The sequence below is a fragment of the Mustelus asterias genome, chromosome 2 (genome assembly GCF_964213995.1).
Source record: "Mustelus asterias chromosome 2, sMusAst1.hap1.1, whole genome shotgun sequence".
Lineage (NCBI taxonomy): Eukaryota > Metazoa > Chordata > Chondrichthyes > Carcharhiniformes > Triakidae > Mustelus > Mustelus asterias.
Genome location: NC_135802.1, coordinates 57,055,417 through 57,068,500, shown reverse-complemented (window position 1 = coordinate 57,068,500; position 13,084 = coordinate 57,055,417). Strand labels below are relative to the sequence as shown.

The following is a 13,084-nucleotide window of genomic DNA, read 5'->3' as shown; positions in this document are numbered from 1 at the left end:
GCAGTGCATTTATTTTGCACTGTCGCATTTGTTTTGACAAGTTTCCGCTCATACTTGGCGGTAACATTTTCACCTCTCAAGTCTGCTGAGTGTGGGTGCAGGACCCACTCCGGAGACTTGTGCACTTAATCTAAGCTGGCTTTCAGGACAGTACTGGGGAAGCCCAAGGTGCCATCATTCAAATGAAATATTAAAACAAAGGCCAGTTTGCCCCTTCAGGTGGCTATAAAAGCCCATACACTGCTCACAGAAGAAGGGTTCTATTCTCCCATTGTCCTTTGAACATTTATTCTCCCTAATAACATGATCAGGACAGACTATCTGGTCATTTATTTCATTCCTGTTTTTGGGACCTCCTATTGACATTGGTTGCTGCCTTTCTCTACATCATAACTGTGATACTTCACTGGCTGCAAAAGTGTTCTTGGATGCCCTGAAGTTAAGAAAGCTGATTTATATAAATGCAAGCTCTTCCTGTGACCAAGACTAGGATCTTGTAGAAGTCTTTTTGTAAAAATGTTAGTATATCCTCATTATTTTGTTTGTTCTAGCTGTTTTCCCCCCTTTGATTCACTTGTCGCCGAACAGTGAGGGAGAAGGGGAAAAACTAAGGAGCCGAAATCAAACTGGGAAACAAATAAGAAGTTGTACAAAAGAAGCTAATTAGTATTTTGATCATGATTATTGAAAGATAAAGAAGCAAGATAAAACTTCACACCACATTGCTTTTTGGTTAGTTTGCCCAGGTGCAAGGGGACCCAATGAGCAATATTACTGGAACAAAAAACATTATTTTTAATGAAACAAGTCTGTTTAAAATGCCGCCTTTGTATCCAAACCTTTTTGTTTCTCATTTTTATTTCCCTGGTTATTATGTGTAATGTGATTGAACTTTTCTGAACTCTTAAGGTACTTAATGCAGTTAGTTAATGAAAATGTGTCTCTCTATGCCATATTAAGCAGCAGGATGTGGCGAGAGGTCACTGTAATGATGACATGTATCTTGTGAAGTTGGCACTGTGCAGAGTTGGGGAGTATTACACTGTGAAATGGGCTGACTAAGGCATGGAAAGGAAATGATGGAAAGAATAAAGCATTTGGAAACGAGTCTTTTTCCTGCTTTTCATTTTATAACGGCAGCTCTTTTGGTACCGATGGTCTTTTTGTTGCATTTCTTCACTTCTTTTATCTTTCCCCCAGAATTTAAGAGGTACAGTGGCATAAAGGTTTAGCACTGCTGCCTTACAGCGCCAGGGTCCTGCGTTCAATTCTGGCTCGGGTCCCTGTCTGTTTGGACTTTGCACTTTCTCCCCGTGTCTGCATGGATTTCCTCTGGGTGCTCCGCTTTCCTCCCACACTCCAAAGATGTGGGGGTTAGGTGCATTGGCCATAATAAAGTGCCCCTTATCAGGGGGATTAGCGGGGTAAATATGTGGGGTTATGGGGATAGGGCCTGGGTGGGATTGCTGTCGGTGTAGGCCCATGGGCAAAATGGCCTCCTTTTGTATGGATTCTATGATAAATATTTACCTGCGTTCTTGCTTGGAAGGAAGTTTGGAAGAGGCTAAGAAAGAAGGGTTTGAAGTAACAGCAGGTTTGGATAAACCTGATCCAAGGAAGCTTTTCTGTCATGATTAGAATCCAACCACAGGGAGTGGAATTTACAAATTGGAAAAAAAAACAGGAAACGCATGGGGAACTTTCTCTCTTTTTTTGAAATAAAATGGCTAAGTAAGTGGAACAGATTACCAGCACAGATACTGAACATGCAACGTTAATGGATTTCAGGAGGGAAGTAGACAGATTCTTGTCAACAAACAGGATTCAAGGATATTAAAATGCACCCTGATTTTGTGGATGGATGAGCTAATGGACCAAATGTTTTCTTCTGCCTGAAACGGTTATTGTTTTACTATATTTGCACTGTTTCATGTCAGTCATCAGGATTTGGCCTCCTGGATTACTATGCCACTATTCATGGAAATATAATGAAACTAACGATTGATGCTTCCTATACACAATCTACTACCTTAAAAAATCTTTTGTTCATCTTAGAATTGATTCCCTGTTTTCTCCATGTAAACACCATACTGTCCAACATGGCCTGTTTCTTACGTTGGTGGAAAGGCAGGGTAACCATATTCTCTATGCACAGTGGCAAGTACTGCTACCTCACAGCACCAGGGACCCAGGTTCAATTCAGGCCTTGGGTCACTGTCTGTGTGGAGTTTGCACGTTCTCCCCGTGTCTGCGTGGGTTTCCTCCGGGTGCTCCGGTTTCCTCCCACAGTCTGAAAGACATGCTGGTTAGGGGCATTGAACAGGCGCCAGAGTGTGGCAACTAGGGGAATTCCACAGTAACTTCATTGCAGTGTTAATGTAAGCCTTACTTGTGACTAATAAATAAATAACCTTTTTTAAAAATAAATTCATAAACATCCATTGACATTTTCACATTTCCTTGGCCATTCTGCCAGTAGGCATGTTTGAGTGAGCTACAAAGGGACGTTTCTCCCTTCAGATGGCCTGGTGAAGATTGGCAGAACCTTATCCTTATAGAGGAAGCCTGCGTTTAAATGTCAGGGGCGATTGTGATTGAAACTGTGATATGTTGGTGGGAGTCCAGCCCTGTAGGACTGGAGCTAAGGGGCAGTTCATTCTCGCTGGTAATGAGTGTGATGTCCTTTTGTGACACTTCACATGTTCCCAGCAGTAGAAACAGTCATTTTATTTTTTAAATCAGAAATAACAAAAGTTCATAACACTTGGGTTACAGACAGAATGAATTTGCTGTCGTACTGCCCCTAATGTGAAGATGCTGGCGTTGTACTGCCCATAATCAGCATGTTTTGTATGGAAAGGGATGCATATTAGCTTTAGAGCGTGTTTTCTAATTAAATAATTCAACAGCAAGCTTTCATAAGCTTTTTAAAAAAAGGGTTATTTATTCTCTCACCCCTGAATTAATGCTACGTCACACACAGTCTCATGCGGTTGGATAAGTTGAAGATGGTGTACTTTTACAGATTATAATTAATTTAGTTTCTCATTTCTGATCTCTGGCCTCCCATGTGGCAGGCCTGTGGTTGTTTGAATGGATTTGATGATTTAAAGTTGAAGTGAGGGTCTTGTAAATCAAAGGGTTCACAGCTGGTTGTGAGGTTTCTGGTAGTCAAATATCTAGGAGGTTGGTTCTCAGGTGAGCTTTGGAGCTGGAACAGGTTAAGTACTTTAGCTGCACGATGACTGATGATGCTGCCTTTTCTGTAGTTGCTGTTTCTTCAGTGGTTTTCTGCAGGCTGCCCTGGTCTTGGAGTCTTTGGATAAAACCAGTTACCTCAAGCCACTGACACTGGCGCTGCCCAACCAGAGTGGGCTGGAAGTTGAAAGCCATCACTCCATAGTAAGAGAGAGAAATGGTGATTTTCCACATTTCCTGTCAGTTTTTTGTGTTAAATTGCAAAACTGGAGACATAAAGTCTAGGAGTGCGTTGTTTTGAATAAGCTTTAAACAATAGCAAGTGTGAATGCCACAGAGGGGTGCTGTCAGGATATGTCCATTCTCGGGATTGGTCCCCCACCCAGGGCAATTCAGTTAGTACATTCTGGAAGCTTGACAGTCTGTGTTGAATAAGCAAAGGTCCCATGACTCCTTGGCAGCCATCTTAATAGTTCATCAATGTCCTGTTTAAATAAGACAATTCCAAAACTTGAGCACAGACTTTGATTAAAGTTATGAAAAGGACATGCCTTTACTGAACATGACCCCTAGCACATCCAACTGTTGCTGGCAGATTATTTTGATCAAAGTTGGCTGTCTTTGTGCTAGTGAGGTCTAAATCATTGACCTTTATAAAACTTTAGTCTGCTGTAAATCTTAGAATTTGTTTAAATTAGTAGAAAGCCACATGATGCTTTAATCCTAAACTCAACGGACTTTTTCTCATCTTCATTTCTGAATTACTGTAAAACATTTTTAAATTGGGTTACTAACTTTATTCAGCAGAAAGATTTTGTGTTGAGTGTATATATGCTTGCAAACAGCGCAATTTAAATGAACTAGACAGATCAGCGATGTCCAACATGCGGCCCCGGCCCAGAGCCCCTCTTTGCAACCCCAGAGCCAGTTTTCAAAGTCCCCATCAAACGGGCAAGTTTGAATGAATGGTCCTGCATCGACCTGTTCCTCCAATCACAGGCTGTTTCTCTCCCACATTTGCTGCTGATAGGCTTACTAATGAGCCTATCGACAATGAATGCAGGAGAAAAACAATGTGATTGGCGAAGCTGTAAACACAGTGCGTTTGGGGGCAGGGGCGGTGGGCTGGAGGGCTCCAGAGTCAAGCAGGAGACCGTGGTAGAGGGGCCAACTAGCATCTGAGCCAGTGAGTGATTGGAGAATGGGTGAGAGAGGAGGTGGAGGTGAAGGGGGCGAGTGCATGGGGGCAGTGGTGAGGGAGGTTGAGGGGAGAGAGCATGTCCATAATTCTGGCACACTCCAAATATCAGGGTTTTCATTCACCCTCTTGCACCATCATGCACTCTCATCTAGGGCGATATTTTCCTGTCCCGCCCGCCACGGAATCGTGCAACATGCAATGGCCTGTTGACCGCAGGCAGGAATTTCTGACCTTGGGGCAAGCCCGGCCAGAAAATCCCACCCTATTCTCTCAGGAGGTGAGGGTGAGTGAGTGAACAGCCTGTGACTAGGAGTGAACCAAACACCGACAGACCCTTCTGCTCAGCAAGTTGTTTCCTTTCATATCTTTGTTTTAAATTAATGTGTGATGTTGCGCTGAACTTTATCTTGGAGTGCACCCAATCTACTTAGTTTAAAGCCCAACTCTGCAGTCCGAGTTTGATGCTTTGCCAGTACACTAGTCCTAACTAGTCGCAGAGGGAGGAGCTATGACTGTAATGCTACATTCTGCACTCTCTCCTTTCCTTCTCTATGAACGGTATGCTTTGTCTGTATGGAACGCAAGGAACAATACTTTTCACTCTATACTAATACATGTGACAATAATAAATCAAATCAAATTAAAACCTAACATGGTTCAGGTGAAGGCTGTCACGATGGCTCCTTCTGTCTTCATTGCTGGTGTCAGTGCCTCATGGATTGAAACCCATTTCTCCCACACCAAGTAGTGATCCAGAGATTATTACCTTTGTAGTTCTGCTTTTTAATTGAGTGCCCAGCTGCTCGTATCACTTAACAGAACCTCTTTCTTAGTCCCTGCTGCTGTCAGACTTTTGAATGGACTCACCTTGCATTAAGTTGATCTTTCTCTACACCCTAGCTATGACTGTAACACTACATTCTGCACTCTCTCGTTTCCTTCTCTATGGACGGTGTGTTTTGTCTGTATAGCGTGCAAGAAACAATACTTTTCACTATGTTAATACATGTGACAATAAATCAAATCAAAATATGGACCACGACAACTGGATCCTTCCCTGCCACTCCAAGTTTCTGTCCAGCCCGACAGGACAGTAACTTTCCCCCTCCCTGATGTATTGCAGTGTTTGAAGCTTGGACCATGTGATTGCAGTGGATCAGACTGTTGTCCACCAGTTCTGACATGCTGCAGTGAGAGACTCACCGTTCCAACTCTTGTTGTACTTAATTTAACTAATGAGGTTTCAAGTTTAGAAATATCACTCGGCTCTTGCCTGTAGTTATACAAGTAGCTTAACTAGTTAAGCTATAAATTTAATGTAATGCTTGTATCTCCCCAGTGCCGCTTTAAAATACTACCTGCTTTGAGGGATAAAATCGTTAAAAACTCACCAGTCACCTACCCACTCAACTAATTAAAACTTTGAGAACACTGGCTTCTGGAAGCTTATAAAAAGCAGCTCCTCTTTCCCCCTCTGCACTAAATTCCCAACAGCACTCAATTCCCAAGTTAACACTCGTTCTGCATAGCACTGAAACCTCATCACACTCTTGTACTCCCAGACTCATTACTTTTGCCCAATCATCCCATTTGTTATTAAATCACTCCACTCCATCACAGACCTTGGTTCCTTATCGACCATTCACCACTTTTTCCCTGACTATGTACGCTTGAAAGCTGCTCATCACTAATATCTTGCAATTCTGATGTAAGGATATCGGCTTGGAAGTGTTAAAACTATTTTTCTCTCTGCAAATGCTGCCTGACCTGCTGAGTGTTTCCAGACTTTTTGTTGCATAACATTTCAAGCAGGTGTCAGAAAGACATTTCCAAAAGCTCCATCACTTTAATTATTGCTAAAAATGGCAGCCTCCCAACTTGTGCCACCAATGGTTGGTGGTGGGAGCAGAAAGAGACAGAATGGCATTGGAAATCGTAATTGTCATGAGTGTCGTGTGCACATACATTTGAGGCACCTATCTGTTTCCACTGCAAACTCCGGCTACTAAAATGCAGTATGCAAAAATGGGGAGAGATGCTGTTATAGCTGTAAAACTGTGCAACCGGCCTCCTTCGTCCTTTGATACAAGAACTGTCCTGTTTTTAAGTACAAGTGGAATGGTAGCAACATGTAAAATGCCCTTTTCCCTAGTACCATGTAGATGAAATTCAGATGTGAAGGATGCTCTTCTACTTTTAATTTACTTGGCAGAGGGTCCAAAGATGTGCGGGTTAGGTTGATTGGCCTTGCTAAATTGACCCTAGTGTCAGGGGATTAACAGGGTAAATATGTGGGGTTGTGGGAATAGGGCCTGGTTGGGATTGTAGTTGGTGCAGACTCGATGGGCCAAATGTCTTCCTTCTGCACTGTAGGGATTCTATGACATCAATAAAATTGGATGAAGAGCAATGATCAAAAGCTCCAACTGACAGTTTTCTGTTGGGCTTATTATCTTGGCCCCTGAAGCATCATAAAGTTAGAAAATGTGATTTTGCATGATATCTGATTGTGATATTCATGTAAGCTCAGTATAACAAAATCAAATCGGTGACTTTGGAACATCTGTTCATCCAAAAATTTCATAAGAGCATTCTGGTTGCTATTGCTGAATCTGCCCTGTAGTATAATTTAGCACCAGAACAATAACGAGGTTTCATAGCATAAAAAGGTACAAGATTTGGAAAAGGAGCAAATGATCATTAATGTCTTTAATTTTGTCTACTGTTGCATTTTTAAACAGCTCCTGATTCACAAATACATTGCAAATATAATGAAGCATATTAACGTTATTAGGCACATATCCATCGCAAAATATGTAAGCAGTTCTGCACCAGTGCTTACACTTATTTGAAGTGGTGGTTCAATTTCCATCCAAACTAATGAGCATAATCGCAATGGTAAAATCTTCGATGAGCCAGTTCAGTTGATCAGTGCGTTAGCATGTAATTTTTTTTGCATCAAGAGAAACTGATTAATTGGTAGCCTCTTGCAGTTTTATCCAGTTTCATTATTACAGATGAAAATGAGTTTGTCACAGAAAATAAGCGCTTCTAATGAGTGTTTAGTTCTCCACCTGAGTAACATGATTTTAAGTGACATCAAATTACTTTTCCAAAAACCTAGACTACACCATTTATTAGTTTCATTGGTGCACATTCATATATTTCTCGGTAAACTTTTTCTATATGTAAAAAATTTTTTTAAAGGTAGCCATCAGTGACTTTAGAAACATAGAATCCCTACAATGCTGAAAGTAGCCATTCGGCCCGTTGAGCCTGCATTGACAACAATCCCATCCAGGCCCTATCCTTGTAACACAACGTATTGCCGTTCTAATCTCCCTAATACTAAGGGGCAATTGAGCATAGCCATCCAACCTGGCCTGCGCATCTTTGGACTTGAAAGGGAACAGGAGCACCCGGAGGAAACCCACACAGACACAGGGGAGAACATGCAGACTCCGCACAGACAGTGACCGAAGCCGGGAATCAAACGGGTCTTTGACGCTGTGAGGCAGCAGTGCTAACCACTGTGCCACCATGCTGCCCATTTCTATCCAGAAAATAACTGAGAATGCTTTGAAGAGCTAAAAAAGCAAATGGACGCAATCAACAGGAACAGTATCTGCTTGACAGAACGTACGTTTAAAATTCGCCATCATTTGTGGTGATTTGGCCGATTTTACCTATTTTGCTTGATTAATATTAACTGCAAGCAAGTGAAAACACAACCTGTGTGGTTTTGTCATTGGCCTAGAGCTACATTAAGATTCCATCTTGGTATATTCATATGGTATAAAAGGGGCAAAAGTTGGTAAGAATAATATAATTGTCATCCTTTTTTGCCTCTATTCTCTGATTTCAATGTTACATATTTTTATCTATCATCTATAATGAGCTTATAAACTGTCCAATTGAGAGACAACAAATCATGTCTAAAACCAGGCAATTTTATTCTGCTTTGTACCTCGAAATTATGTCATCCTTTTACAGTTCTTTTGAATTAATGGCAGATCCCCACTGAATCATTTTTGTGGTCCATGAAGATGCTGCTTTCTTTCCAATTAAGGATACTTTGGCATCCAATCTTGGGAACTCTTGATGATTTTATGCACCAAAAAAAAAACTCAACGGCTGACATTGTCCATGTGTAGACCCCACATGACTCAATTTTGAAGTTTAGCATTTAAAACTCTCTTTCCCATATGCCTTACTTCAGAACCAATGAGAATTATGCATTTAGGTTAAAGTAAAAAATAGAATACAAAATAAACTAGTATAATCGAAAAGAAGTCTGACAAGCAATGAAAAAAGGAAAAATTATGCCCTTATTATGAACTACAAGCTCTCACTTGTCTGGGGAATCTTCGAGAGAGTGTTTTGGTCAGATTGTACTTTTGAGGTGAAGTGGGGAGAAGATGAACTGCATTGTCATTAGCTGTTCCTCGATTTGAGAGTGATGTCTACTCTGGATCATGAGTTTCAGCCATGAGTCATCATGTAATTGAATAAGACAAATTTTGAGAGACAGTTCATTGGGAACATGGGGCAAGATGTCCCGTGACGTAGTGGGATCTGGAGCACAGAATTTTCTCCCTTATCTTTCCTTCTCTACTGTCACTGCACCCTATCATTAAGATTTTGTAACTTGATGTTTTTCAGATTGATGGATAGGTTGTCACTATTTTTTTTAAACTTTATTTATTGGTGTCACAAGTAGGCTTACATTAACACTGCAATGAAGTTACTGTGAAAATCCCCATGTCGCCAAACTCTGGCACCTGTTCGGGTACACACAGGGTGAATTTAGCATGGCCAATGCACCTAATCAGCACATCTTTCATACAGTGGGAGGAAACCCATGGAGACACGGAAAGAAAGTGCAGACTCCACACAGACAGTGACCCAAGCCGGGAATCGAACCTGGGTCCCTGGTGCTGTGAGGCAGCAGTGCTAACCACTGTGCCACCATGCAGCTTCTTGCAGTCATTAATGTCAATGCTGCCATGCTTCGAGGAGAGCTTCAAAGTGCCTTTGAAAGTTTTTCTTTGTTAATGTGCAGGAAGGTTGACCATTGAGGAAACAAAACCTTGTGGGGGGGGAGATGCTTTTCAGCCATCTGGATACAGTGTCCAGTTCATTGAAGTTGATTTTGCAGGAGTTTTGGCTGAAATCTTGTAGAGCTGCCTTTAAGAAGGAGCCACGAGCATTTGTCTGACAGTCCTCCCATTGAATTCAGAGGGTGTAAATGAGGCATTGCTGATTGACTTTCTTCTGCTTGGGTGTCACTAATGCACACTCCAGGTCTCACTGCAATTCAGAAGGGTGGTGATGGCAGCTGCTCAGTTTACTAGGAATTTTGTTGACTTGTGATAGTTTTTGTTGTCCTACACTTGCTGCCATAGTTGGTGCTGGCAAAGTTGATCCTGTGCTGGGTCTCCTTGTCAATGGTGGCCTTTTAAGAGAGGTGACTGCCAAATATGTGAAGTCCTCAAAATATTCCTGAATGTCTCCTTCAAAATATGTGGGAGTTGGAGTACTGGGTTGACTTGATGTGGGTTGATGTGTTTGTTTTGGCAACATTCAAAGACAGGCCAAGTTTCTTCATAGAATCATAGAAACCCTACAGTGCAGAAAGAAGCCATTCGGCCCATTGAGTCTGCACCGACCACAATCCTACCCAGGCCCTATCCCCACATATTTACCCGCTAATCCCTCTAACCTACGCATCCCGGGTCACTTAAGGGGCAATTTAGCATGGCCAATTAACCGAACCCGCACATCTTTGGACTGTGGGAGGAAACACACGCAGACACAGGAAGAATGTGCAAATTCCACACAGACCGTGACCCAAGCCGGGAATCGAACCCAGGTCCCTGGAGCTGTGAAGCAGCAGTGCTAACCACTGTGCTACCGTGCCGCCCCATTCTTGTATGCAGAATTGAAGAAATCAGGAGTGGCTTACAATTCGGGTGCTGGGTAGGCAAATACACTGTGGTAATCTGAAAACTGTGGATCATGTATGCCTATGATGGTTGGTTTAATTTTGGCATGGAGATGATGGAGGCTGAAGAGTTTTCCATTGAGGCAGTATTTACTGACAGCAGAGGGAAGTTGATCTTTGGAGGTGAATAGCCTATGTCAGGCAGACTTGATTGACACTGATCCCTATTTTGAAGGTCTGTTTCAGATCTCCCACTCAACAGTTGCAGTCATATCATAAATCACCACTGGGTGAACTTTCTCAGTTATCTGAACTTTTGGAGCATACTCCACAGAATCTCACAATTTATTGAGTCAAATGCTTTGCAGAGGTCAGTGAATGCAATGAAGAGTTTCTGGTGTTCTTAACATTTTCTTTGATTAGTCTGATGAGAAATACCACATCAGAAGTTCCTCTGGAAGGACTAAAGCCACATTGTGTCTCTGGGTGGAAGTTGGTGATTCAGGAAAATGTGTATCAGGATTTTGCTTGCTGTGGATAAGGGAGAAATACCGCGTTTGTTTCCAAAGCTTGACTTACCTACCTTCTTGAAGATGGTTTCAATTGTTGCATTGCTACAGTCAGGAGAGTTTTTTTTCTTTGCAGATCTGTAGTTGTGTATAATAGTGGCAGGATGTGGTCTGAAGGTGAAGGCCCATGGGGTGTTGGGAAAATGGGCTTCATTTACATAATAGCATTGGAGCATACCAACCCAATGCAGCTTGCTGTTCTGGGCCATTAGACTGGATCCAGGTAGGAACTCCAGGCCTGTTCCTCCTGACTCCATACTGATATAATAAAAAGACAAAAATTACCTTTTCTGGTGGCCTCCTATATTTTTAAGGACAAATTGTTAAGTCCTGGAAGAACAGGGCAGATGTACTAGTGCACACACTGCTTAGGCGTCACTGAATTTTGCTTTGCGGTGTTGATTGGTATATTGAAGGAGACTCCAGTCTAGGGCAGGCATCTTGGGTGTCTGGAAGATTCCAGCTGATAATTTGGCAGCCTCTGCACTTCAGGGATGCATATAACTGCAGGCCATTTAGCCTAACATCTGTCAAAGGAAATATGTTAGAAAGCATTGTTATAGCAGGGCATTCTGGCAGAGTAAACATGGTTTTGGTAAAGGGAATCCTATTTAACCAACTTATTGGAGTTCTTTGAGGAGTCACGTGCTGTGGATGAAGGGGAACCAGTGGATATACTGTACTTGGATTTCCAGAAGACATTTGATAAGGTGCCACATCAAAGGTTATTGGATAAAATAAAAGGTCATGGTGTAGGGGGTAACATTGGCATGGATTGACGATTGGCTGGCTAACAATGAACTGGGGTAGGCATAAATGGGTCTTTTTCTGGTTGGTAGGATGTGACAAATGGTGTGCCACAGGGATCAGCACTGGGGTCTCAACGTTTTGCAATTTATATAAATGACTTGGATGACTGTTAAATATGCTGATGACACAGAGGTAGGAAAGTAAATTGAGAAGTGGATGTAAGGAGAATATAATGAGACATGGGTTAAGTGAGTGACAACAATATGGCAAATAGAGTACAATGTGGGCAAATATGTTTTTTGTCCAATTTGCAGGAAGAATAAAAAAGCATAGCCGCTAAATAATGAGAGATTGCACAGCTGTTAAGATGCAGAGGGATTGGGGTGTCCTAGTGCGTGAATTATAAGCCAGTATACAGGCACAGCAAGTAATTAAGAAAGCTAATAGAATGTTGTCATTTATTGTGAGCGGGATTGATTAGAAAAGTAGGGAGGTTATGCTTCAGTTGTACAGGATATTGGTTAAACGAATAGCATGGGTGCATTTAAGGGGAAGCTAGACAAGTAAATGTGTGAGAAGGAAAGACTGTTATGATGGAATATATGGAGGGGGAAACTCATTACGAGCTTGAATAGAACATTAATGCTGGCGTAGACTGGTTGGACACAGTAAGGAGTCAAACAACACAGTAAGGAGTCAGACATTGTCTGTACCTGTAAGACTTGATTAGCTGTAAAGACTCGCATTCCAATCATTATTCATTATTCTGTAAATTGAGTTTGTGTCTTTATATGCCCTGTTTGCTGTTTGTTAGCAGATCTCCCACTCACCTGACGAAGGAGCAGCGCTCCGAAAGCTAGTGGCGTTTGCTACCAAATAAGCCTGTTGGACTTTAACCTGGTGTTGTTAGACTCCTTACTGTGTTTACCCCAGTCCAACGCCGGCATCTCCACATCATGGACTGGTTGGGCCAAATGGCCTATTTCTGAGCCATTTATCCCATGTAAAAGCATAATCGCAAATGTATCGGGCCATAAAGGTGAATGGAAAATTGTACTTTCTGCCAAGAGATATAAAATGCAAATGCCAAGTTGTAATAATCTATATAAAGTTGAATAACGTGTGTAATTTTGGACTTCAAGCTATGGGGAGGATATGGACACAATAGAGAGGGTGTAGTGCAGAATCTGTGGGATGTTGCCTGGTATGAAAAGTTACAATTATTTTCAAAAACTCTTAGTTTCAGATTGTCTTTGTTCAACACAAAAATAATAGCATTGGAAGTTAAATATCCATTAATAAATTTACCAGAATTCCGATTAAAAATTTGTTCTTGGAGATATGCTTATGACATAAACTGAAGCCTACATTTTCTCTTCTGTGGAAATGTTTTGATGTAAGTTGTGTTCTGATAAAAGTAAT

General features: G+C 41.7%; 1 protein-coding gene across 2 annotated transcripts in view; it reads left to right on the top strand.

Annotated features, from left to right (window-relative positions):
• The window catches only part of ctnnal1 (catenin (cadherin-associated protein), alpha-like 1), a 333,318-nt gene that overhangs the window by 171,100 nt on the left and 149,134 nt on the right, over positions 1–13,084 (top strand). The window lies entirely within an intron of this gene.